Raw genomic sequence first — 27,367 nt, 5'->3', positions numbered from 1 at the left:
AATTTCTGGCGTCCGCGACAGGACGTCTGATGTGAGCGGTAGGGAGGAGAAAGAGCCTAGAACTTTTTTTCTGGCATAGGTTGCTACTGCCTTTATAAGCGGTTGCTCTTGTTCACTTTCTCTGTGTAGAAATACCTAGCTAGAGGCTAGAGTATTGTGGCTAGATTGCGATACATTTACAATCATGGATTTAGAGAAAATAGTAGCGTTGGGCTGTCAGCTGGGCCTGTCAGGGGCCGAACTACGAACGTGGGTAGCTCAGAAAGAAAAAGAAGAAAACGAGAAAGTTAAGAGAGCAAGACAGGCAGCACGAACAGAAGCTGAGAGGAAAAGAGAGAAAGAATTTCGGAGACAACTTCGGTTGGAGCGAGAGGAGAAAGGAAGCAAAGAGGAGCTAACAGGAGCAAATGTTCATGCTCAACGTTTGAAGCTCGACTGCTCATCAGCATATCGGAGCATGAGAGGAGAGAATAGGCGCCTGGGTCTTAGTACAAACCTTGAAATGGTTAAGGTAAATTTCGGAAACGCGGTAGCGGACCGAAGTAGGACCAGCCAAAAACCCCCGCTGAAATGTTACTCTTGTAACAAGTTTGGGCACATTGCCAAGTACTGCTTGAGCAACTTTAAGAGAAATAGAGTTTCCAGGTGTTTTAAGTGCGGGCGGGCTGGACATCAGGCTGCGACATGCAGGAGCAGCAACGATGAAAGGCGCCAGGATTTGCTCAAATGCGCACCTCTCGGGGCACCCAAGCAATACGATGCTACTGATAGCTCTGAGGAGCGAAAAAGGGGCAAGAAAATTCACGTCGTGGGTGCCATTACGGCAGTCGGGTTGAAGACAGTGCCGGTGGCTGAGGGAAAATTGTCAGGCAAAACCATTACCGTTATGCGCTCCACCGGCACTAGCACAGTTATTGTGCGAACGGACTTAGTCCGAGAACAGGAGTTCACTGGGGAAACAAACCCAGTGTACTTTATGGATGGCTCAATGCGAGAGTTGCCGGTAGCTCAGATCGAGGTGGAGACTCCCTACTACACGGGAAGCGTAACCGCCCTTTGCATGGAGAGGTCCATGTATGACCTCATCCTCGGCAACATCGACGGAGTCAAGGATCCCGACGACCCGATAACTTTAACTGCCCCAGAAGAACCACCACCCGTGGAGGTGGAAGAGCCACTTATTAAGGAGCCACATTCAGATGTGTCGGCTGGAGACGCAGCTGAGGCTGCCGTGTCTCAAGGCATGAATAGGAGCACAGAGGTTGTGCGAAATGAGTTCCATCGAAAAGATGAACTCAATGATAAAAATTCGAGAGATGAGAATAGTGGCCAAATTACTAACCGTGAGAAGGCAAGAGAATGCCAGGATAGCTCCGGAGGTGAAGAGGCGGAAGTATCCGCAATCAGCAAGGAGGAAACACCTCCAGTATTGTGCGAAAGCGCACCACTTCAGACCTGGAAGGACGATGATCCTAAAGGTGATGCGGAGCTTGAGGATGGAGATAACATCCCGGTTGTGGATGCCATCACGATGTCGGGGCCGAACCCTCTAGACGAAGGGGTACCCGATATTGCGGGGAGAGTGCCCGAGGAAACCGTTGTCTTTCCGAAAGACACGGGTGGTTGCACGTTCTTTGTGCAGGAAGATCCAGCTCGAGACTGCGAATTTGCTGGGCAGACTAGCGTCGCTTTCGAAACTAACAGCTCGAGGAGCAAAGAGACTGACTCTAAGGTCAAGTTTGAAACCCCCGTGCGAAGCGGAGCCGCACTCCGCGGAGGGAACGCGCCGTACATAAGCGTCGGCGATGATCCTGTGACTTCAGCGGTGGGAGAGAAACCCCCCGCTGTTTCGAAAGAACTCCAATTCGATGCCTCGGAGAGAGGCGATGCCGTGCTCATCGTAACGCGAGCCCCGGCAAAAGCGAAGCTAGCACGTTTCCGGCACTCGAAATCTGCGGCTCCTGCGACGGTGCCGCCTCAAAGGGAAAAGAGTGCCGATGGGCATGTAAAGAACAAACGTTTGAAGAGCTTGAATACCGGCCTTCAGAAACTCGGCAAACAGCCGAGCTGCCGAAACAAAGAGTGCAGGGTTGGGCTCAAGAGTAGGAGAAAACACCTCTACTGCCATTTGTCCCGACGGACAGTTGGGAAGAAGCGCCAAGCCGTTATTAGCAACTCGGTCGTACATTTGGAAAAGATCTTCTCCGAAGAGAAGAATTCCGCAGGCGCAGTTGCGCAAGCGCCCGATAGACACGGGCTAAACATGAAGAATGCAAATTTAGGTATACACGTGGGATATCAGTGGAATTGTGTAAGACAGAGTTGTATTTTCACATCGAGTACTGTATACTTGAACGTTGTATTCATTGTTTCTCTGTCATACTGTGCGCGAAACTTGTACTTATTTTGTCACTTTGGCTGTACAGTGTATATTCACGTACTACTTGCGTTCTGCGTAAACTTTACTTTCTCTGTTATACAGTACATTAGCTGTGTATTATTGGCGTTACTAGTGGTGACATTCGTGAACGTTGCGGTTGCATGTTATTGTTTGTGAACAACATATTAGTTATGTTTCTTATGCGTTTCATTGTATCAGTACATTGTATGCTGTGTACTGACGTACACTCACTGTATGTGAGACTACGAGACTCTCGCACTGGAGCGCACGCTGTATTTTGATGCGTTTCGCACGTGTAGTGACTACTGGCCAGACAATTATTATGGGCACTGGTTTAATTCGAATGCTAGAACTTTATTGTTCTTAAACTTATGAGTTGTCCCTAGGATGTGTATTTGTTGAGAAATCTGCGCCAAACCGCTGTTTTGTACGCAAATTCTGTACCTGTCATTATTCTTATGAAGAACATTGAGCTGTACTCGATTCTGTGTTAGTAAGCACAGCCTCTTTGGTTCACTAAGTGTGAACGACGCGTACGCACGACTTTGTGAGTTTTGGGAATATTATTGCATAATATTCTGAAACTGGGGGGCTGTGTCACAAACTCGAGCGTACGACGTCTAAAAGTACCTTATAAATTTTTCATTTTATTGTACAGCGCCTAATTCTTCTTACAGTCGTCCGATTCATTCCATTCGGTTCTATTCGCCCGAGACAAGGCTGGAAGTTTCTCGAACGAAGAGACGGTAACATGATCACCCGCCGGCTCGCCGGCAAGAAAACAACAAAAATAAAACCTCCGCCGCTCGGGTTTCGTCGAAGCTTCCAGTACTTTCGAGGAGGCACGGGAGGCCTTGCCAGTTCTAAAGAGCGTCGATCATTCTAGAATGGAGAAGAGGGAAGTTATTCGATCACGGCGGCGGGCGCGTTGTGTGTTGTGCTCTCCCTCTCCGCACCGGCGCGCCTATAAAAAGAGAAGCCGCGCCTAAGCAAACCAGCTACGTTTGGACGTCGTGATTGACAACTGCACCTGCCAGTTTGTACATCACACCATCGGCGACCCGCGCCCTGGAGGACTCCAACGTGCTCCCGGGCCTCGAATGACCGTGATCGTCTCGGACGGCCTGGCCTACAGCGAAGCCACGCTTCCCAGGTAGCCGACTCGCCTCCGACAGCGGTGCATCGTCCGGCCCGGTCGGTGAATATGCTGGGACTCTGTCTCTCATATGCATCGAACTGTTCATTTTCTTTTAGTTAACTGCTCCAATTCGTAATATTCATTTGTTAACGCTTCTGTTTGTATCACTTTGTCTAATTGAACTGTTTCTTGTATTTGAATTCAATCTAAGTTGTCTGTCATTATCGATCCGTTACCTCGTGCTTGTGTTTGTAACTTGCCTGTCTGAATATAAGTCTTTGTGCTGTTTTTTTGTTCAAGGCTCTTGCCCATTCTTGCCGCTCTGGTCGGCGAAAGCCGCACATCAGACGGCCACCCCCTTTGTCACCTGTGCCCTGTGGATTCGGTGGGGTTTGTTGGCTCTCTGGAGTCGACTCCCCATATCTTCTGACAGTGCACCCTAATTAAAGGAAGCGGGTGACAGTCGTACATTTGGAAAAGATCTTCTCCGAAGAGAAGAATTCCGCAGGCGCAGTTGCGCAAGCGCCCGATAGACACGGGCTAAACATGAAGAATGCAAATTTAGGTATACACGTGGGATATCAGTGGAATTGTGTAAGACAGAGTTGTATTTTCACATCGAGTACTGTATACTTGAACGTTGTATTCATTGTTTCTCTGTCATACTGTGCGCGAAACTTGTACTTATTTTGTCACTTTGGCTGTACAGTGTATATTCACGTACTACTTGCGTTCTGCGTAAATTTTACTTTCACTATTATACAGTGCACATGCCGTGTATTGTTAGCGTTACTAGTGGTGACATTCGTGAACGTTGCGGTTGCATGTTATTGTTTGTGTACCGCATATTAGTTATGTTTCTTTTGAGTTTTATTGTACCAGTGCATTGTATGTATTTCTGAGTACTGACGTACACTCATTGTATTTGAGCCTACGAGACTTTCGCACTGGAGCGCACGCTGTATTTTCATGAGTTTCGCACTTGTGATGGCTACTGGCCAGACATTTATTATGGGCACTGGTTTAATTCGAATGCTAGAACTTTATTGTTCTTAAACTTATGAGTTGTCCCTAGGATGTGTATTTGTTGAGAAATCTGCGCCAAACCGCTGTTTTGTACGCAAATTCTGTACCTGTCATTATTCTTATGAAGAACATTGGGCTGTACTCGATTCTGTGTTAGTAAGCACAGCCTCTTTGGTTCACTAAGTGTGAACGACGCGTACGCACGACTTTGTGAGTTTTGGGAATATTATTGCATAATATTCTGAAACTGGGGGGCTGTGTCACAAACTCGAGCGTACGACGTCTAAAAGTACTTTATAAATTTTCCATTTCATTGTACAGCGCCTAATTCTTCTTACACTCGGTTCTATTCGCCCGAGACAAGGCTGGAAGTTTCTCGAACGAAGAGGAGGTAACACGATCTTACGCCGGATGGCCGGCCAGAAAACAACAAAAATAAAACCTCCGCCGCTCCGGTTTCGTCGAAGCTTCCAGTACTTTCGAGGAGGTGCGCGTGGCCTTGCCAGTGCTAAAGAGCGGCGATGATTCTAGAAGGGAGAAGAGTGAAGTTATTCGCTGACGGCGGCGGGCGCGCTGTGTGTTGTGCTCTCCCCCTCCGCGCCGGCACGGCTATAAAAAGAGAAGCCACACCTAAACCCACCAGCTACGTTTGGACGTCGTGATTGACAACGGCACCTGCCAGTTTGTACATCACACCATCGGCGACCCGCGCCCTGGAGGACTCCAACGTGCTCCCGGGCCTCGAATGACCGTGATCGTCTCGGACGGCCTGGCCTACAGCGAAGCCACGCTTCCCAGGTAGCCGACTCGCCTCCGACAGCGGTGCATCGTGCGGCCCGGTCGGTGAATATGCTGGGACTCTGTCTCTCATATGCATCGAACTGTTCATTTTCTTTTAGTTAACTGCTCCGATTCGTAATATTCATTTGTTAACGCTCCTGTTTGTATCATTTTTGTCTAATTGGACTGTTTCTTGTATTTGAATTCCATCTAAGTTGTCTGTAATTATCGATCTGTTACCTCGTGCTTGTATTTGTGACTTGCCTGTCTAAATATAAATCTTTGTGTTGTTTTTCGTTCAAGGCTCTTGCTCATTCTTGCCGCTCTAGTCGGCGAAAGCCGCACATCAGACGGCCAACCCCTTTGTCACCTGTGCCCTGTAGATTCGGTGGGGTTTGTTGGCTCTCTTGAGTCGACTCCCCATATCTTCTGACAGTGCACCCTAATTTAAAGGAAGCGGGTGACATGGAGAAAGCCAAGTTAAGTGGTAAAGATTTGGTGTGCCTTCACGACTACAGTGGGGGCATCGGTGCAATTCGGGTCCTGCTGGAGCTGCCCACTTATGAATAATGGGGGAGGGGGAAGGGGGGGTACGCTGCGTTCGCATACGCTTTATTGGCAAATACTTCCCCCAGACGCAAGAAGCGCTTGAGAGGGGCAAGGATGCCGACAGGAGTTGCTGCCTGTAAGCGCTTGCAACTTTCCTTTTTGAGGTGGCGAAGCTGGAGTTGCCAGTCTGCTTGGAGAGGGGGATGGGCATGGCGGGCGCCACGGGAGGTGATTGTAGCCTCTCCCTGGCAGCGTCGTGTGCCATACGGTTGCCTTCTGCGCCTGTAGTATGTCCTGGAGTCCAAACATTGCGAACTTTGAAGCCTTCCATTTGTAGGTCTCTTATCATGGTACGGATGTTGGTCGCCGTATTGTTCGGTGAAAATGGACGATTTAGTTCTCGAACAGCAGCACAGGAATCCATGATTAATGCGAAATTTCTTCGGGGGATGGATGGCCGGAATGGTCATAAATTTGCCACGTGGCTCCCAGAATTCCTAGTTATACCTCTTCTACGAGGCCGTATATGTAAGAGATGTGCCTGGTTCTATTCAATGCCGGCAGGTCCGCAGATGTCCAGGCAGTGGCTGCCGTCGTTCCATTCAGGGCCGCGTCGATAGATGTCAGCTTCGTCGCCTGCCTTGTCATTTGCGAGAGTGCGAACGTAGTGTTCGCGTACTTTTCTTTTATCCCGGCGGATCGGGCGTCGACGTAGAATTCTGATGGGTGGGCGTGTCCACGGAGGGAATGCTGTTGGCAAATCAGTGCTGTCAGAGTTACTATTTAGGTGGTCCCATTTTTCGGAGCCTTTTTCCTTGTGGCGAATAGTCCAGATGATATTGGAAGCGTAGTAATGTCTCTTCGATGAGGTTAGTGAGAGGCGGAAGGGGAACTGCATCGTGTAGACTGTCTACCCTTGGGAAGGCGGGGAGGCCACTGATCACACGGAGAAGGTGCCGATTCATTTTGTGGAGAGCGTTTACATGTGAATGCCGTAACTTCATAAACCAGGAAGCCGTAAGTGAAGTGCCCACGGGCGAGCATGGTGCAGGCTGTTTGGGGCGCACCGCCATACTTATTCGATATCCGGGTAACTACGTGTACGGTGGAACACCAGGTGTTCCTAAGTGATGCTATCCCCTGTTTTGAGCTATTCCTAGATGCTGACGGGAACGCCCAGCAGTCAAATGGTGCCATTGTGGGATTCGAGTAGCGTATCCCCCACTTGAAAGGAAATTTGTGCCTCGTTTACCATCGACGCTGAGCAGTTCTGTCTTGGTTAGGGATAGCTGTAGCCTGTAGCCGGAATCGGGACAACGTATGTTCCAAGCTCAGGACTGCCGCTTGCAACTCTGTTTGCATAGTATCTTTCGAGTCGTAATCCTGGGCTCCGCATAAAGTGCGAATCGGGTGGCAGTGGCCTGATAAAGAGTTCGGGCCACATGGTTCATTGCCAGATTAAAGATGAGAGGAGCCTAAATGGACTCCTGTGGGACTCCTCTATCGAGGTAGAACGCGTCCTTCAGAGTTAAGACGGATCGGCCGATGCTGAGGGAAGACGAAGACGACGAAGGCGGTGCCGCTGCATACTGAAACGGCCCGTTTTCTTTTCGCCATGTGTGTGGAAAGTACCTTGTTTAGCCTGTATTTTATATCTTTTTGTTCGTGAATATGTGCTGCGCATAGCGCCCATCAAGGTCACCAGACCATTGCAAACGCCAGAAACAGTCCCCTAAAAACCAGCGGGACGCCCATTAGGCCTAAAGTTCCGTATCCTGCGCTCCAGTAGCGCACCACCGAAGATGTCGCAGCTACAACAGGCTGCACGGACGCGCCTCCAGCTGCAGCGAACCAAGACGCGCCGTCGCCGACAATGAGCCAGTCACCGCTGCCTCCCCTGGCAGCATACGAACATGCAGCTTTTTCGGTCATGGCGGCGCCGACAATGAAACAGCCATCGCTGCCGCCACCGGCAGCATGCGAACATGGAACTTCTTCAGTCATGGCGGCACCGACAATGAACCAGCCATCGCTACCGCCCCCGGCAGCATACGGACATGGAGCTTCTTCAGTCGATCCTTATCAACCTCCGCCATACGAGAATTCCTCTGAAGCAGCCTACTGCGGTGATGCCGAAGACGACGATGGACAGATGCAACACCTCGACGAACCACTCAAGGCAAAGATGAAGAGGACGGAAGAAGACGGAAAAACGGACCCACAAAAACTGACCGGGTGAGTCGGCAGCGCTACACCCTACAGTTGAAACCACTCGCCAAACTCCGGATTAGACACATCCCCCTACATGGCATCGCCTCAATAATAGGACGCGCTGCCCCCAACGCTGGGTTGGCGGAAATGGCTTCGGGAACGTTTCACGATGTCGCTAACAGCGCACGTATCGCTGTCTACGATACAATGCGTGCTACGAGATTAGCTCAGGTAGATCACCTAATTCTTCGCCAAAACGGCAAACTTGAAAGAATAGAAATTGTAATTGAGCAGGCCCCTTTCAACAAAAACATTATTCGTGGAGTCATCCAAGTGGACCCAGCCGACAGTAACGAGGCTATTCTCTGTTGGGTGCGGTGCGAACAGGCTGATATTCTCATGGTAAACAAATACCGTGAACACATGCCCTCACTGCAATGCACTATAGGCACCCTCCGGCACATCATAGGAGAGTGCAATTTCTCCAAAGAACACCCCCCCCCCCTCTCCCCCCTATACCCATAAGCCAGTGTCTGAAAAGCCAATCGATATCTAGATTATGAGCAGAAACAAACTAAAATGTGTCCTAGAGAGAGAGAGAGAGAGAGAGAGAGAGACAACACTTTATTTGAGCACTAGTTGGGCTAACGACGAGTGGTGACCAGCGCTTGGAGGGTGCCGGTGACCTGAGCTGCTCGTTCAGCAAGTCCTTGCTGGACTTGAGGGTCCGAGCTGCGTAACGCCGCCTCCCAGTGCTCTTCAGAAGAGATGAGAGGGAATGAGTTGTGCGGGCATTGCCAAACGATATTAGAGACTGTTTCGGTGGCTCCGCAGTCGGGGCATTGGGGAGAAGGAAATATTGAGGGATAAATTGCATGTAGTCTGGCGCGACAAGGGAGGGTATTGGTTTGTATAGGGCGCCAGTATCGTTCCTCTGCGATAGAAAGCGACCAGTGGGGTGGAGGGTAGCGCCGGCGAGAGAGGCGGTAATGGCAGGTAATTTCCTGGAAAGTTAACAGGCTGTCACGGGCTGATTGGGCTCCATGGGAAGGGATGCGACTTGGCCCAGCTCGGACGGTTAGCTCTCGAGCTGCAAGGTTAGCCGCTTCATTACCTTCCAGCCCCGCATGGGCTGGAGTCCAAATCAGCTCCGCGTGGGAAGTGGGAGGATTTTGAAGAAGAATTTTGAGAGCCTGCGGGGAAATGTTACCACGGGCAAAATTTCGAATGGCCGTTTTCGAATCAGCAATAACAATTGTTGGTGTAGGCCGGTGAGTGAGCGCAAGTGCAATGGCCGCCTCTTCCGCAGTGGCAGGGGAGCGCGTTACGATAGTTAGTGATTGGTAAGGGGGTGCTTTAGGGTCGAACAGTGCGGTGACTGCATAAGCATTGTGGTGGCGATAACTAGCGGCGTCCACATATGCGGTGGTCGGGCCCATGGGGTATTTACGGGCGAGCACGCATGCACGATGTTCCCGGCGTTTAACATTGTGCTCCGGGTGCATATTACGGGGAATTGGCCGAACGAGTAAGAGATTGTGTAAGTCAGGAGGAATGCGTACTCTCTCGTCAGTAAAGGTCGGTGCATGAAGCCCGAGCGAATCTAAGATGGATCTGCCTGCAGGGGTGGTGGAAAGGCGAGAAAGTTGAATCACAGAGTGAGCTTCCATGAGCTCTTCAGCTGTGTTATACATGCCTAGGTGTTCCAGTTTGGCAGTGGAAGTGCTTTGAGGGATTAGAAGCGCCGTTTTGTAGATTTTTCGTATGAGGCAATTTACTTTATGCAGTTCTGTTTTAGTCGGATTTAGGTATGGGAGAGAGTATGTGATGCGACTTATCACGAAGGCATGAATTAGTCGGAGACGCTCAAATTCGGTCATTCCCTTGTTGCGGGCTGTTATGCGACGGATGAGGCCCATAGTTTGATTGACATGAGAGGTTAGCTGGGAGATGTATCGGGTGTTGGCTCTGTTGCGTTGTATGATCAAGCCCAGCACTTTAAGTATAGAGACACTTGGCACGGAATTATTCTGAATTTTGATCGCTATGTCCGGAGTGTAGCATGACCGGCGGGGAGCAGGGAGGGTCATGAGCTCAGACTTAGTAGAGGAGCACTCAAGACCGGCGAGTGCCGCTTCCGCGACTACGACGTCTGTGCCTGCCTGAAGCGCCTCCTCAATTTGTGCATCACTACCCCCGGTGCACCAGAGAGTGATGTCATCGGCATACAAACTATATTTAAGGTGTGGGATTTGAGCTAAGCGTTTAGGGAGATTAAGAAGAGCCAGATTAAAAAGGAGGGGAGAGAGGACTGCTCCTTGAGGGGTACCAACTGAAGGCATGTGAATAGTGTCGGATACTAGGTCACCGACGTATATTACAGCAGTACGATCAGTGAGAAACTCTTTAATGTAAGTGTAAACTCGCTGCCCGGGGTGAGTCATTGCCAGATTTTGGAGGATAGCTTTGTGTGAGACTCTATCGAAGGCTTTGGTGAGGTCTAAGGCTAGAATAGCAGCAGTATCTACCTTAGATGGAGGGATGATGATCTCATGGTGGAGTTGGAGGAGGAAATCCTGGGTCGAGAGACCCTGCCTGAAGCCTAGCATTGTGTGGGGAAGTGCATTGGCCTGGGTGAGATGTTGAACTAGGCGGGTATGAATTACGTGTTCAAGAACTTTACCTACGCTGAAAGTTAGAGATATGGGCCTGAGATATTCCAGTTTCAATGGTTTTCCAGGTTTCGGTATCAATGTTATTTTAGCGTGTTTCCATGAAGAGGGAAGAGTGCCTGTAGTCCAAAAGTGATTGTAAAATTGTGTAAGGATGGAGATGGAGTTGTCGTCCAAGTTTCGGAGGAGTTTATTGGTGATACCATCTTGCCCAGGCGCCGAGCCAGGCCGGATCTTCAAGAGTGCTGCTCTAACTTCCGTTTCTGAGATTTCCCTGTCCAAATCCGGATTACTATTGCCTGCGTATGCCGGGAGCTCTATGGTGTTCCCTTGGGGTATGTAAAGTGTACGAAGCTGTTCGAGGAGTTGTGTATCATCACCGGGAAATTGTTGAATGATTTTCATAAGCCGATTATTAGTAGCTGCGCGCGAGTGACTGGGATCTAGCATGTGTTTAAGGAGGGTCCAAGTACGCCTCATACTGAGGTTTCCTTTCATCTCTTCACACACTTGGCTCCACTGTGCTCGGGCGAGCTCAGAAGTATAAGATTCTATCAATGTAGCTAGGGTGGCTAACCTTACTTTAAGGCGTTTATTGTGTTTCTGCTTGCGCCACCTACGCTGTATGCTGCGATAGGCCTCCCAAAGATGATGCAGGTGGGAGTCTACTGTTTCCGCAGGTATTTCAGGGTCCACGGGACTGTCGTGAGCGCGTTTGTAATCGACAATTTGATTTACCCATGACTGATACGTGTCAGAAGTAATCTCGGTTGGCTCCGACATGTGCACCGCACAGGTTTTCCTAAAGGCATCCCAGTCAGTAAGAAATCGTTGGCGGGGACGGCGGGCAATTTCAGATTGGAGTCGTAGATCGAGCTGTACTATGAAATGGTCGCTTCCTAGGGTATGTGGTGTGCAGAGCCATTTAACGTCGGTGATTCCGCGCGAGAAGGAAAGATCCGGGGAGGTATCTTTTTGCACGCTGTTGCCTACTCTTGTAGGGGTAGAGGGATCGGACTCGATCGTAAAACGCTGAGCCTGGGTGAGCTCCCATAGGAGACGACCCTTGCGAGTAGTGTGTGTGTAACCCCAGGCCGTGTGTGGGGCATTCAAATCGCCTAATATGAGTAGAGGATGAGGTTGTGAAGCCTGAATAGCAAGGTGGAACAGTTGCTTGAATGTGTGTGAGTGCGCACGGGGGCTACTATATACGTTGAGTATATACAATCGGGAGGCTTTCCGTTTGGGAGGGTAAAGGACAACCAAATCATGTGGGATATCAATACTGTCAAATTGTAAACGTTCTCCGGGAATGTTACGTTGGACCAATACCGCAGTGTATGGGTTATCCTTGGATTGTAAGACCTGATAGCCCGTCAACTTGACGTTCTGTCCGGGTTCTTGTAATGCAATCGCAAGAGGAGCTTTTGGTTCTGTGGAAAGAAGTAACTGCAGGTTAGAGCGCTTGCGGGTAAAGCCTCTGCAATTCCACTGCCAAACAGAAAACGTGGCATCCGGCTTATTCATTGTCAAATTCACTAGGCGGGAGGGGGGTATTTTGCGCCAAATTTCGGTCGCTGACAGGGGCGACAATTCCCCGAATGCAACTATGTATATCGGCCCGAAGCGATTCAATGGTTGCCTGCATGGCTGCCTGGTTGGCCAAGAGGATTTGGTGGAGTTGTAGATATTCTTCCTTCTGCTGCGCGAGAGCTGACTGGCATGCAGCCTCGATCCCAGCGAGACGATCGTCTGATGTGGAGGATGTGTCGGAGGAAGTGGGGTTAGCCGTGGCTTTGCGCTTTACAGGGGGTGGTGCGGAAATATCCTGGGAGGCCGGAGTTGGCTGCTCCGATTGAATGGGGGGAATATCGGGACGAGCGTGGAGTTGTTGTCTTAAGAGACTATTTTCGCGCTTCAAGGCTGCATTTTCTTGTTTCAAAGTGAGGATTTCTGCCCTGATTGCTTGCAATTCTTTAAGAATTTCGGTTTGCATATCAGGGGAAGATGAGACACGCGAGAGCAATGATGATGATGGAGCACTGGGAGGCGAGCGCTGGCAGCTCACCTTTGTTTTCACGGTGCCCGATGGTGAGAGCTGTGAGGCATCGGGGTGACATAGGGGATCTGGTCGTCCATTGGGAACAGTTTCCGAGGCCTTGCCAGGTTGCAGTGGAGGAAAGTCCGTGGCACGAAGAGTCTTCGCAGAAGCTGCAGCCTTTGCGTACGAAACTGCAGGTCGGCGTGGTTGGTAGCGCTTGGGACACGCTGCCGTCCCAGTAGCATGAGGGCCTTCATAGACGATGCATTTTGGAACACATGGATGATTTTCAGGGGCATTGACTATTCCGCAGGTTGAGCACCGAGAGAGGGCTTGTCCAGTTGGGCAGACATCGCGTCGATGTCCTGGCCGCCAGCATAAAGTGCAGGCTTCTGATTTCTTGCGAAAAGGCTTGCAGCGGTATGTTGCGGCACGATACCGAACCCAGTAAGGGACGGAAGTTCCATCGAAGAGAATTTGGACTATGCTAGAGTCACTCAGCCTCCTGGCGTCGATCACTCCGAGTCCAGGGTTGAAGTGGCAGATGCTGTGGAGGATTTGTTCTGGGGTTTCGTCGGCTGGGATATTGAAAATGACGCCCGTCGCTGTATTAGATGGGGCGGGTACGTGCGTGGACAACGGGTATTCTTTTCCATTCAAAGTTAGCGCCTCGAGCTTCGCATACTTCTGCGCTCGGCTTTCATCCGGGGTGCTAGCGATGATGAAATTTGCCCTCGCGTGAATGCGGATTTGGTCCTCTTCATGGGGATGTAGTCCCGCTTGCTTCTGCACAGTGTCAGCCAGAGTAGCCAGAGGGACTTGGGTGAGGGCTAGACCACCTCTCGGTCGAAGGATCACTTTGATGTCGTCCTCCGGCAAGGGGAGCACCGGCGGAATCGTGCGCGCCGCTCGACGGCGGCGTCGGCTGGAAGAGGCATTATGAGAAGAAGATGCGATGGCAGACTTGGCCTGGAGCGGTTGTTCATGAAGGGATTGTTGGCGGCGACGAATCATCACCCAAGAGGGGTGGGCGAGGTCCTCCGGGGCGATGTCATCTCCTTCGACGGTAACCTCCATCATGCTGCTGCCGGGACGCTGACCACGGCCGGCGCGCTCGTGCAGCGGAGTGAAGGCTGACGGCACGTGCTGTGGAATGCAGCCGGCGGCCGCGCACAGCTTCGGCGCGAGGCGTGGTCGATGCTGTTCTTCGCTGTGGCGGTAGGGTTAGCTTTTTGAGTAGACAGTTTGACTCGCCTGTTGGGTCGATCTTGACGAAAGCGGTGTCAGGAGAGTCCTCACATCATGCCGGAACGATTGGTGTGGAAAAGAGGTAGCAGGCACTGCTGGTTCGCTGGTGGCGATGCAAGATGCCAGAGCCAAGCCGGGGCGTGTGAGGTCGTGTCGGCCCCCTAGAGAAAATAAAACCGAGTTTAAAGCGCTTAATTACGCTATTTTTTAAATTTACTTTTCAAATTTTCCGCAGGTCAGTCACAACTGCAGTGTGTGGGGCGCAAACAAGTGATGTCACCATGCGTATTTCAGGATGTCACCACCGAGAATACTCACGCAAGACTCCCCTTAGCGAAAAGTAATACGTTTGAAATATGTATGAGTATGCTTGAAGTACACTTCTGCTTTGTATTTGTACATGTATTTCAAATGCACTAAAAATTGTATTTTCTCAATTTTTAGTAAATATTCAAAATACATTTGTTAAAAATACGGGGAAAATACAGTGCTTTTGAGTACCCCCAAAATAGATTAAAAATGCATTGAACTTCACGAATGTGCGCTTAAGGCATTCAGAATATGCTGAAAATGTATTTCTTCCCCCAAACGATCATGGCGTAAATGCACTGTAAGTATGATAAAAATACGCTTACCTAACTACATGTGCACTCAGAGCAGCACTGAGTATACTTTAAAGGTATGTTGAAGCATAGAAATATACTCCGAATATATTCGAAATATATTCGAATATATTCGAAATATATAGTAGGGTCATGCTGAGGATCCTCAGCATGGCCCTACTGAGACGCGGCAGAACCGTTCTCCCAATCGCCAATATACAAAAAAATCTTTAACAATTTCTGTCACATTGTAAAACGCCTAACTAGAGGAGCAGCATGAGTGAAAGAGGAAACGATAAGACTCATCCAGGCACTGATTATCGTACCGCCTGCCGCGCCGCAAACCGCGCCGCAAACTTACCATCACCGAAGAACACCTTCATCGGGACAGATATAAGGCAGGCCTCAACCTACCAATTTTCACGTTCGCCGAAAATGTGCTCAAATTGGAGCTTATAACACCTTTGAAGACATCAGGGAAGCCACTCTCCCAGCTGTTAAATAAAATCGGGACGAGTAATCGTATCCACAATAGGCACCCACTGTCCCCCCCCCCCCCCCCCCTTCCCCGTGGAGAAGACACTGGACTTCATCATATCACCGATCCAGCGGATACCCCTAAAAGCCCTTCCCGACCGAAGTCATTGGACCCAAATCTATGCAAGGACAGGCGAGAAGCCAAGATCAAATTCCTTCAATTAAATTACCAAAACCACGCAAACACCGCATACACCGACGCCGAAGCGTAAGGAAGTACTGAGGCAGAAATAGTCGCAATCGGCTACCTTGGAATTCTTCGTGACTGCATGACTCTCCCCTACACCTTGGAACGGAACAAGCAGACATTGGGCGCGTCCTCACGGCAATCTATTGCAAGTAGCGAAACTATCAAATAGAAGCACCTATATCATTAGACACACTCATCACAGCATTTCAAGCATAATTACAGACGGAATACCTAAACGCTTCCTAAAGATTCTCCCATCTACAATGCACGAAGTTGATGATTTGATTGATTTGATTGTAGGGTTTAACGCGCCGACTCAACGCAGGCGATGAGGCGCGCCGTAGTGGAGGGCTCCGGATTAATGTTGACCACCTGGGGATCTTTAACGTGCGCCGAAATCTCGAACACACGGGCGTTTTTGCTTTTCGCCTCCATCAGAAAAGCGGCCGCCGCGGCCGGGAATCGAACCCGCGACCTCGTGCTCAGCAGCGCAACGCCTTAGCCACTGAGCCACCGCGGCGGGTATGCACGAAGTTAAAATTATATGGACACCCTGATGCAAGGATCTGGAAGGGATTTCGGGTGCTGGCCAAGAAGAGCACGCGAACTCACATATTGTGCTCCTTGTGACCACGACTGCCAAACTCCCCTCCCCGAAAAACAAGGAGAACCTCTCTTCTTTCTAAGCAGGAACACGATCCTTCGCGTGCTGTAGAATTGCAAGCTCTGCGCAGGAAACAAACCAATCTATATATTCACAAATCTATATGGCCGAAGATATTTGCATGGCAGGAAACATCCCACGTTAACAGGAAACTGTGTAAATTCGGAAAACATGCACCCTCTTCCACGCAACTTAGCCATGTATGTCCAAGGGCACGCTCAGGGGAGAACAACCCAAACATTACATATTCCACTTCTGTAGAGAAATGGGAAACAGCTTTAACTATCTTGTCACCAAACATCAGCGGGAGCTGACCGAGAGGACAGGGAACGAGCGGGTGCCTTCAGGGCTCGCTGAAACTGACAAACACCAAGCCACACAAGCGTAGATGGCGTCTGTCTTTCCTGTTCCACGGTGGTTTAAAACCATTGAAGCTAGTCTTGCTCTCTTAACTGGCCTTCGGTGTTTGGAAAGCGTAAATGGTAAATGCAGCAAATCAGTTAAAAAACTATCCGTGTGCTTTTGAATATTTCTCGCGAGTTGAAAAGGAGGGTACGAGGGGATGTCTTCTATCTCCGCAGCGCAATTATACATGCATGCATGACCTTAATCAACCAACGGCTGAACGCCTTTTCCACACCCTTCCAACACTCTACCAAAAACCAAGGTTGTTTAAGTTGGTCAACACCCTTTTGTCACACAAAAATGGTGTAGAGCTACGAACAAGGCTGTTGAGATTCAAGAAAAAAGGTGTAATGGCCTCCCAACACCCTTTTTCTACTTATAGTACCCACTTTTTGGCCAAAAATGGTGTAAAGATGTTTAGTGAGTACGTACACATTCTACACGGCGCTACACATAACAGGATTTTCCAGACTAGTGTGCTTATTTCGCATTCTCAGCAGAAAGCAATCAGCAGCTAAGAACTTATGCACCGCTCTTCCTCAGAATGCTGAGCTCATTTTCAAGATCCGGGCAGAGTCCCTCAATACTTTTCAAGCATTGAAGGACTCCGGTATCACTTACCACTGTTCCGAAACGCCTGCTGTGCGAAATACCGGCTTCATGTGGCATGTGCTAGTGTCTTATTTTTATTTATCAATTACGTCATTGAGGTTTTAAATAATGAAGGTTCTGCCCCACCTGAATACTAACACATTCCTGGAATAATCCATGTATCAGCAGCGACGCAGGTAGCGTTCACATGAAGAATGAGAGAGGATTAAAAATGACCGTTTTTTGATATGACGGAGGCGAGCGTTCCCTTCTTGCAATACCTTTGCAGAGTCTCCCTTTCAATGAATGAAACTCGTAGCCGGTGGCCCCATGCACGGATTGACCCCATCCATGCATGTTCAAATCTGTTTCTCCACAGCCTCGCAGGCATCGGCAAAGCATTCGCCTCATTTTCCCCATATTTTACACTTTCCTTCTTTGCATTCACTCAATACCTGCTCTTCGTTATGCCTCTCGTTAGACCCTCACCAAAGAGTACAACGGTAAAACTGAAGGCCGCGGATAACGCCTCGATGCTAAACCCAACGCTTGCAGAAACGGTCGCTAAACCCGACTTTCGAGCAGACCCATAACGTGTTGCAGCGCACGCGCAATGTTTTAAGATAGCGATGGTAACGAATTCCAGATGGTAAAGACAGATGTTAAAGAATTCCACGTTCCTCTAACTGCTGGTTCAGTTCGGCGAAGTACGTCGTAGCGGTCGGGCCGGTCGAGCTATGCCATGATCCAAGGATCCAAGCCCGTCGGTTTTCACAAAGCGTGCCAATCCAAGCATGACGCCGAGCCAACCGCGGTTCCGCAGTTGACCGAACTATGCCCGCATTCGATGACAGAAGGCATTCGCTCTCTCGCCTGCGTTTCTTCAGGTACCCCGGTCGTGGGTGTTCGCACCCACAAGAGGCATTACAAACACTTTTGTTTTCTACTTCTACAGTTTTGAGCGCAACTGAAATAACAATAAAATGGGATAATAAAGAATACGCTTATACCTATCAAACTAATGCAACCAACTTAAGATAAGTACGTAGAAATTACCATACGTAAGCCTACCACTGACGCTAAATACCGCCTGGAATGAGTGACCAGCAAAATTTGTTAATCATGTATTCATACACACTGAATGAGGTCAGAGGTAGTGAAATTGTAGAGGCGTAATTCTATATTCTACTTTGAGTAAAGGAATTACGCCTCGTAAGAAGACCAAAGTCAGGAAATGATTGCCGCAACGATGGTCGCCTGAGACGAGAGCTCATTGATCCACGCTGGACGCCATTGGCAGATCGGCAGTTCCAGCGGAGCGCGGATCAACACTGCCAGTGTTCGCGCATGTGCTCTCGTTGTGCGCCTTCGGAACCAAACTCTCGCTGCTTCCCCTGCGGACCCTGGTTGTGAGGTGTGGGAATTCACATCTCTTAATGAAATTCCAAGGAGTCCCAATTATCTATCATAGAAGGGGTTGCATTCGGCACACCTTATCGTTGCCCAGAGGAGTTCCGGCGAAATGAGAATGTGCGCAGTTGGCTACTAGAGCCTCCCCGCACCCTTTGAGGGGCGAAGCCCATTGGGGGCTCGGGCTGTCGGCGTCTAATGCCGTCGTCGTAACCGTCGTCTCGAGTAGTCACGACGTCGAAACATCGGGACACTCGTTCGCGCCTCGCGTTGGGACGTTTTGTAACGCGTACTAAAAAAACACCGGGACACTCGTTTGCGCCTCGCGCTGGATCGCTGTGCGCTTCGAAGATGGTGATGTTGAATAAACTTTCATTAAATCCCAATCCGACTTCGTGCATGGAGGCAGACCAGTGGGGGGACTCCCGCAGTCCAGGAGTCCCTGGTTCTGGCTGGCCGTCCCGGCCCATCTGAACAGGCTAATCTGGGAGCCGGATTCAGAGCTGGACAGCTGCGCCGCCCACTGTGGAGGGGAGGGGTAGGGATTGGGAGAGAGGTCAGGTGTGTGGGAGAATTCGCATACGATGTGATAAAGAGTACCTCTTTTGGGGCAAAACTTGCATATTGTGAGTGAGAGGTGGGAAAGATGAAATTCCATAGTGTATTGTGAGGGAGGGTTGAAGTTGACGGAGAGTGATTTCGTCAGCATTTGTTAGAGATGGGTGAGGTGGCGGCAAGGTGCGGCGAGAGACCATATAATGAGTGAGAACGTCGTTGTAGGTGAATAGGGGGTGGGCATCCAGGGTGGGAGGAGGGGGGTCGGGGGCAATGGCCCAGTGTATCAGTTCTCGGGCCGCGTCGTGCGCCGCTTCATTGCCGGCCAACCCACAATAGCCAGGAGTCCATAGAATGTGGCACTCCTCGGGGAAGGTAAATGGAGTGTTCAATTATGCGTACGGCAGTGCGAGGAAGTTGACCTTTTTGAAGATGTCGACAGGCTTCCTGCGAGTCCGTGATTACTGTCACGTAGTCGCGACGAATGGAGGCAAGCGAAAGCGTAATGGCTATCTCTTCAGCTTCAGTTTGTGTTGAGGCCCGCGTGGAGGGTGGGGATGGTACGTTTTTGGCCGTCTACACTGGCGACGGCATAACTCGATCGGTTGGGATATGGGGATGAATCCACGTAAAGCGTGTCCGGAAGATGCTGGTAGTGGGTGCGGATGTAGTTTGTACGGGCACTGCGACGACCGTCCTGGATGCCTGGGTGCGTGTTCCGGTGTAGTGGGGCGACTTTAATGCGAGCGCGCAGTAGGAGGGGAGTCGCACCAGGCGGTCAAGCTGAGTCGGGGTCGGATAGCCCAGGCGAGCTTAAGGTACTACACCCAGTGGGCGTAAGCTTGAGTAGTTTAAATTGTGAAGTTCGCTGAGCTTCGCACAGCTCTGTCCAAGTATTATGTTTTCCCAAGCGTAAAAACAAGTCAGTAGAGGTGTGAGTGGGGAGGCCGAGTGCAGTTTTGTACGCTTGCCTAATTAATGTCGCGGTTTTTGTGCTCTGCTGATTTGAGGGACAGGTGAGGAGCACCGTATGTAAGGCCACTGACGAGGAAAGCTTGAACCAGACAGGCAGTTTCATATTCTTTGAGACCAGTACGTTTGTGGCCGGGTGATGCGCTTAACTAGTTTTGCCAATACATGCCTTGCACCGACGTCACAACGGGGAATGCTGGGATGCATAATCAATTGGAGCACCGCCGACTCCGCGGATACCCTACACGGCGCTGTATCCGCGCGGCTGTGCGGAGCGGCAGCGACTGGACGGCGTTTACACAATGGTGTTGTGCGCTGTTGTCGGCTGCTCGAACCGTAGCAAGTCGAATTCGAGGGAGAAATCGGTGAACAGCAGCCTATTTCGTCTACCGAAAGTTGTATCAAATCAGTGTGAGCGGACGAAAGACCTCAGTACGACACGGCGAAGCCTGTGGCTATCGCGCATAAAACGTGCTGATCTCGATCCCAACAGCCGGCATGCATGCATTCGAGTCTGCGGTGCCCACTTTGTGACAGGTAAGCCAGCAACTTCTACAGCAAATCCAAGCGCCGCGTACAAATGTAGAAAATGTGTATTTTGTGCTTGTAGGCAGGCCAGCCAAGATTTGGGACGAGGCACACCCTGACTTGGCGCCATCGCTTGCGCTTGGCTACGGCACCAAAGCTCGTTGTACCGATCGTTACGAACGATCGAAAAAGCGGCGTACACGGAAAAAGACCGCTGAGACCGTGCGACGCAGCCACGGCGGCGTCCACGCAGCCGACGGACCCCAGCCACGGCGACGACGTTGCAACCGTTCCAGATAGCGACGAAGTTGACGAGAACGGAAATGAGACAGGTCACAAAACTGGAGGAGTAAACAAGATAGTTCACGATGTCTCCGTGCGTCACTTCGGGAAACTCGGCAACATCGGTCACGGTGTCCAGTCCCGGCCGCAGCGTGTAGGGATCCACGCTGTCGCACATCCGCATCTTTTCCTCGTAGCGTGCGCGGGCTGATCCGATCAGCTGCGCACGAGCCTCGACTCTCGAAGCTTGGGGCATCTTGCTCACAAAGCGGTAAGCCTGTAGTGGGTCGGGTGCGTGGGTCGGGTGCATCAGCCGAGAAACGTACACACACTACGCATAGCGAGCGGCGCTCCAACATGGGCGCAGTAACTACGAGCGGGCGGAAGTGACGTCACGTGAGTAACTATGCGTTGAAGTGCCAGGAATCCTGGCATGGTGTGCGTGCCTGGGCCGTCTCGTGGGATTGTGAGTCCGAGTACCTTGAGATGGGTTACTACTGGAACAGGGCGAGCCTGTATAGTACGAGCCGGGTCCGGCGTAGGCGCCGTGTGTCGTCCCCGAGTTCTCCGCTGAAGAGTTAGCGCGGGGCGCCGGGTTTTGCGCGTACTAAGCGTTCCTTGTAACTGGGCGCAAAATTGGTACCATTTCTGCTGACTGAGTTGTTGGGCGTAGTCTTCCGCTTGCTTTGTGAGGCGAGCTATGCGTAACTTGAGCCGCCGGTTTGTTTTGTTACGTTTCCAGCGTGTTACGAGCCTATGCCTGGTTGTCCAAAGGTGATCGAGGTGCGGATCTACAGCGGGGTACTCGGTCGTGAGCGGGATTCGTTTGGTGTGTTTTTGAAGGCCACGTTCAATGGTGGTCATCCAGTCATCGAGGTCCGAATCGGTGGGTGGTGTAGCTTTTAGAGTATCCCGGAAGGCCTTTGTCACGTGGACGGATGGTGGGGTGGTCTTTACCAGCTCGGAGCAATGGACACAGGGAAGCCGTTGGCGTGTTTAACAACATACATTTTATGCACACTCGAAACCCCTAACGCACAGCACTCAATATTTAAACTACACGCAAATGATACACACTCAAACCTCTAACAATCCCAAAACACAACTCAAATACAAACCCCTAACTTAACAGCTCAATATACAATTCAACTCAAAACTAAAAAGTCTCTACAATAACGTCCTACACTAAGTACACTCTAAATACACTCCTTAACCAAGTTCTCATTAATTCCTCTTGTACCACAACTCCTCAGTTGTGTTCTACAACTATGTCCCTATAATGGACTGGCCTACCCCGCTGTCGTCGGCGCTGACGTGTCGCACCCTTGCGTGGCCGCGGCTCGGTTGTAGCCGTCCTCGTCTCGCTTCGTCGGTGCCGGCGTTTAATGCGCGCGGTCACTCCTTGGACCGCGTGGGCTCCGCGCGTCCTGACTGGTTTCCTCGGTGGCTACCCCCTGGTAGCCGCTCTCGCTAGAGGTCCTTGATGCCGGCGTTCGATGCGCGCGGTCATCCCTTCGGCGGCGTGCTTCCTCGGTGGCTACCCCCTGGTAGCCACTGCTGCTGGAGGTTCCAGGTAGGCTCGGCACGAACGTAGCCTTTCGGGGCCGTCGAGACGAACGTCGACGGAGCGTGGACGTTGGCCGCTGGTGCCCGACCGATGCCGCTGGGTCCACGAAGACACAGGTTCGTGGTGCACCTAGGATGACGGTGTCGATGCGAAGTCGGCCCGCTCCCGCCCCGGCTCGAATGGCGTGGTCGATGGCCTGGCCGCGTCCCCCTGGCTCGTTCCTTGCTCCGGCCGCCTCCTGGTTGTCTGCCTCCCGGTGTCTTGCCTCCACCCTTCTCTTTGTGCGCCCCGCTTTTATACCCTCTGGGCTTTCTCGTGGCGCACTCCCATTGGCTCTTCGCCTGTTCTATGTCCTTATATGGCCATCTCGCCACTTGTCCCATGCGCGGCCTTCCCTGATTGGCCGACCAGTGCGCTGCCACCTTTGCCCATGATTCCTCGGTGCGTCGGCGCTGGCGCTTGCTGATTGGGCGCTCCTGGCGCGCACTTCAAATGACCGTTCCTTTGTTCTTTTTCCTCGTTTTTTCGGGGGTTTTGATGCGTCCCCCTCTCAGGGGGTGCCCTGACACATGACAGCCTTCCAATCTATGAGGTTGGCGACGCCTAGTTGGGTCTTGGTAATGCCTGAAATGGTGAGGTGAACGATGCTGTGACCACTTCCGAGAGTATGGGGGAGGCATTGCCATGTGTATTTAGAGACGTTGCGAACAAATGTTAGGTCTGGGGTACTAGTACCCCGGGTGACGCAGGAGCCGAGGCGGGTCGGGATGAAGGGAATGTTGCAAAGACGAAGCCGTGACGGTGTGCCGCATCCCAGAGATTAGTTCCTGATTTCGCATTGCGCGCGTAACCCCATGCAGTGTGCGGTGCATTAAAATCGCCGAGGACTACTAATCGGGGTGCTTAGCAATTTTAATTACATTCTGGAGGACTAGAGGAAGTTCCATGAGGCTGTTAGAGGGAGGGGAGTAGACATTGAGGATAAAAACACTTGGTTATTCCTTGTTGCTGGTTGGTAAGAGTTCTACTAGTACGCATTGAATTGCAGCGGCCAGCGGACGGTGTTGCGCTGGGTAGGTATTGTGCATGAACGTGGCGATCCGCGGCGAGTTGGGATTTTAAAATGCGATGCAGTCTCGGAGAGAGGGGTTCGTGAATTCTACTTCTCGTAGGGTTAGTACTGCTGGGAAGTTAGGGGCGATGAGCTGGTGGAAGGATGATTTTTTTGCGCCAAAAGGAGCGAAAGTTCCAATGCCAAATGTGAAGCGACGGAGAGGTGGTACATTCAGGCACTATAAACAGCCCGGGTCTTCCTCTACTGTTTCGTCAAGTGGAGGGGTGTAGGAATAGAACATGCTTTTTGCGTTATACTTTTTCAACGTTGCGGTCTTCTGTGACCTTGATGCGGCCCGAGAGCGAGGTGACTTCTTGTAGGGCGGTGAATTTGGTTTGGAAAAGTCGCTTCAGGTCACCCAGGGCAGAGGAAATGGGTGCCAGCGCGGAGTTGTCGAATATTGGTGGATTTGCTGGTGGCGAGGGGGGTACGAAAGGAGTGGGTGATTGTGGGAGAAGTGCCTTGAGCTCTGAGGGCTGTTGCTGTAGGGTAGCGATTTGGTTGGCGTTTTCAGCTAATTGTGATTTTAGTTGTGCATTTTCTTGGGCGAGAGCCGCTAGGGTGGAAGATTCAGCAGCTGTGTGGTTTGAGGGGTGGGCAAGGTTGAGAAAGGGTCATCGTGAGGGATGTGGGCGGCTACAGCTGACCAGCTCACCTGGGAGGGCGCTGAGGGTGTACCGGACGACCTTCAGATGGAGAGGGCTGGTTGCCGGGTTTCTTGTGCTTGCTGTTGAAGGCGGGCGGTGGTGGGGGCTTGAGCTTGCGGCGATTTTCTCGACTTGCCGTCAGGTGGGCAGTCCGCGCAGCTGGCATTGAGGTTGGCAGGGGTGATCAGGAGCTGGGTTGGGGGTATGGCACAGAGAGCACAGGTTGAGCTGAGGGTTGGGACAGACATCGGGTCGGTGTCCGAGGCCACCGCACAATTCGCACAGCATTGGTAGGTATGCCGGTAGGGGCGACCTCGTACCAGGGTGCCGTACGCTTTTACGTAAAATGGCACGTGAGGGCCATTGATCAAATGTGAGTGCGGCGGTGTCGGAGGTGCCGAGCATGCGGGCTTCAATGAAGGGTGGTCAGGTGGATGTAATAATGGCGAGAAGTTGTTCAGGAGGTGTGCCAGAGTCAGTGTGCCAATAGGTGTGCCAGGGTCGGTGCGCCAGGGTCGGTGCGCCAGGGTCGAGAAGTTCCCGGATGGCTCTTGAGGTACGCTGTGACATCATATGTCGTGTCGCCAAGGTGGAGGGCGGTGATGTCAGTGCAAAGCGTCGACGCATACTTCGCTAGGGGTGCTTGTCGTGCTAAGATTCTGCGGCGATTGAGCGAAGATGATAATCTCCCGTAGAATGTATACAGGAAGGGATGCCGGTGGTTTGTTGCGGGCTGTGTGCAAGTTGTCGCGCGGCCCAGGCCGCTTCGACGCGTAGGCCAGATCTTGGGCGAATGATCACTTTGTAGTCGTTCATGGGGAGTTTCGGTTGGATTTCCCTGCGTGGAGCAGAGACTGAAGCTGGAACGCGTGGGTAGTGGAAGGAGTGGTGCGCTGGTTGTGGCGCGATCGTTAGATCTGACACCGGGGGTTATAGGTTGGGAGCGTACGGCCGCTGTCCGGGTCGTATGTCGGCGGGGCTTGGGGCGAATCTTGCGTGTTGACATCCAGACTCAGCGCAGGTAGTGAGGCAGGCCGTACGCTCGAAGGCGGGCACGATTGCAGATGAGCCGTGTTGTTTGGAACGTTAGGGTTAACGGGGAGGCTCACCGCTTGAAAGTTCAGGTGCACCATGGGTCCGGCGAGGTGAGAAATGGTCCAAGGCTTTTGTGGCAGGTATCAGGGTGAAGCTGAGGACTTAGCGAATACGATTATGCTAATTACAGAGCGGTGTTCCTGGGAGGTCCAATGCCAGGGCGGTGCAAAGCAGTAGCACACGTGAAGCGGGTGTGGGCTGTGCAGCCCCCTCTGCTTCATAGGCGCGAGACTTTTACAGCAAACTAAGCTGTATACCTCTACCCCCCAATGGTTTCATTTCCGTTGGCAAAAATGCCAATGCGCCAAGACTACACCTATACACTGCATGCTTCGCCCCCTCCCCAGGTTTCAAGTTAGTAGAAATGTCCCGGAATTTTTTTTAGATGTCCTTAATATGACGTTATTTCTCAGTTAAAGGGGTCCTGAAATACCTTCCGCCGATGCATGGATGTACATGTACCCAAATAAAGCAATGTATTTGCAATCTCCTCCCGCAAGAATTTTGTTAAAGCGATGAGTATTAGTTGAGAAATCGTAAATCAAAAACCGCGCATTATCGTCGCTCCGCGTTTCCTCCTCCTTTCGACTTACTCTCCGCTGTTGACGGTGCGCGAGCCTTGCCTCCCATGATGCTGCGCTCCGCAGCGGTGACGTACTTCCGCTATTGCGCTGCCCAGACTGTCGTCTGCTACGGGCAAGCTTTGTTGACACCATGAATCCCGCACTCCGAGGCTGGAAAAGCGAACGAAAAATGTGGCCGCATGCATGCGGCGGCCTGGCCTTGCCCTTTCGCGGTGTACGTTGCTGGCGGCACATGACTTTTTATCGGCGGCGAACTCGCAGCCGCACGGGGAGGGTCGTGTGCTCGTTCCCTTGATGCACCGCGCACTGTTTATCCAAAAAGCGCCGTATCAGATGTGGCCCCGCTGGTGCCGGGTCTTATTTTGCCGTGGTGGTAATTCCTGCCGGCGGCATGTGAAAAAGTCATATTAAACCAATACAGAACCCGTGCACAAAATGCTTCTCTCATGTGACCAGTTTAGCTTGGGGCGACGCGTGGTGGAGAGCGGCAACGTTGGCAAAACATGCTCCTCCGCGGCTCTGAGCTTTCTAGCGCTGGACCGAGCGCCATTTCTTTGACAATCTCAAACATCGGTTGCCTTGGCAACAAGGCACAAACCGCTCTAGAAGTCAGTTACGGTTCCGCGATCCCGGTTCAGCTCGGGGCCCCACCTCGCGACATGTGGGCACTGCAGGCGTACCACTCACTCCCATTGGGAAGTGCGAGATGCGTTTGGCATTACAGGAGGCGATGGTGTGTGTGTTGTGGACGCCTTTGTTTCGCGATGAAATGCGACGTTGTGCTTCTGCGGGTGGATAGTGCTTCCCATGGTCGGGATTATCTTTCTCGAGCGACGTACGACTCAACCTCGCATGGGGTATGTGCAGTGTGCGTGGCTAAAAGCCATCTCGGCTTGAGCGCCAGGGTTAAGTGACTTGCTGTTCGTCCCCGCAAAGCGCGCGCGAGGTGAGTACCGAATTTACGACGGGCAGGAGGCAACCCATCCTCTGTCAATCGTGGTTCAGACTTTCAACGCATGTTGTGACGTTGTGTTCGTTAGAAACGCATCTTTGGATTGTTTTGAAGGTGAATAAAATGTATGCGTCAAACCCGGGCCTTCGGCTCAGGGCGTTCTCTGCGATTGCACGAAAGAAGTGCCACGGGGCTTCAACGCTTTATGGAACGTACTCAGGTAACAGAATATCCATGTCGTGTTATGGCCGTGTTGCATTCAATACAAACGGTTAAGCGTTTGTTTTACACTTGTCTCGTTTGTCGTAAAATGCCCAAGCACTCCGGCACTCTGCTGGCAGATCAGCCGGCGAGCCGACGCTGAGCAGACGACTGATCTCTTTGCCGGAAGTTGGTTAAAAAAGCCGCCCAATAGCAGGATGTCTAGCTCATGACGAACATCTGGGAATCGATGATGTAGACATGTGAAGATGGCGGCGTCCAAAAACACGAAGGAAAGGGTGAGAAAAAAACGACAAACTTTGCAACAAAAGTGTGAGCTTTCCGCTGCGCGTAAAAGAGTAATACTTGGCACAGAGGACGTTGACGACCCAATCTAACGGTTGC

Source organism: Haemaphysalis longicornis, unplaced genomic scaffold (assembly GCF_048455015.1).
Source record: "Haemaphysalis longicornis isolate Haplotype H1 unplaced genomic scaffold, Haemaphysalis longicornis Haplotype H1 scaffold_1, whole genome shotgun sequence".
Classification (NCBI taxonomy): Eukaryota; Metazoa; Arthropoda; class Arachnida; order Ixodida; family Ixodidae; genus Haemaphysalis; species Haemaphysalis longicornis.
This window is presented reverse-complemented; position numbering follows the sequence as displayed.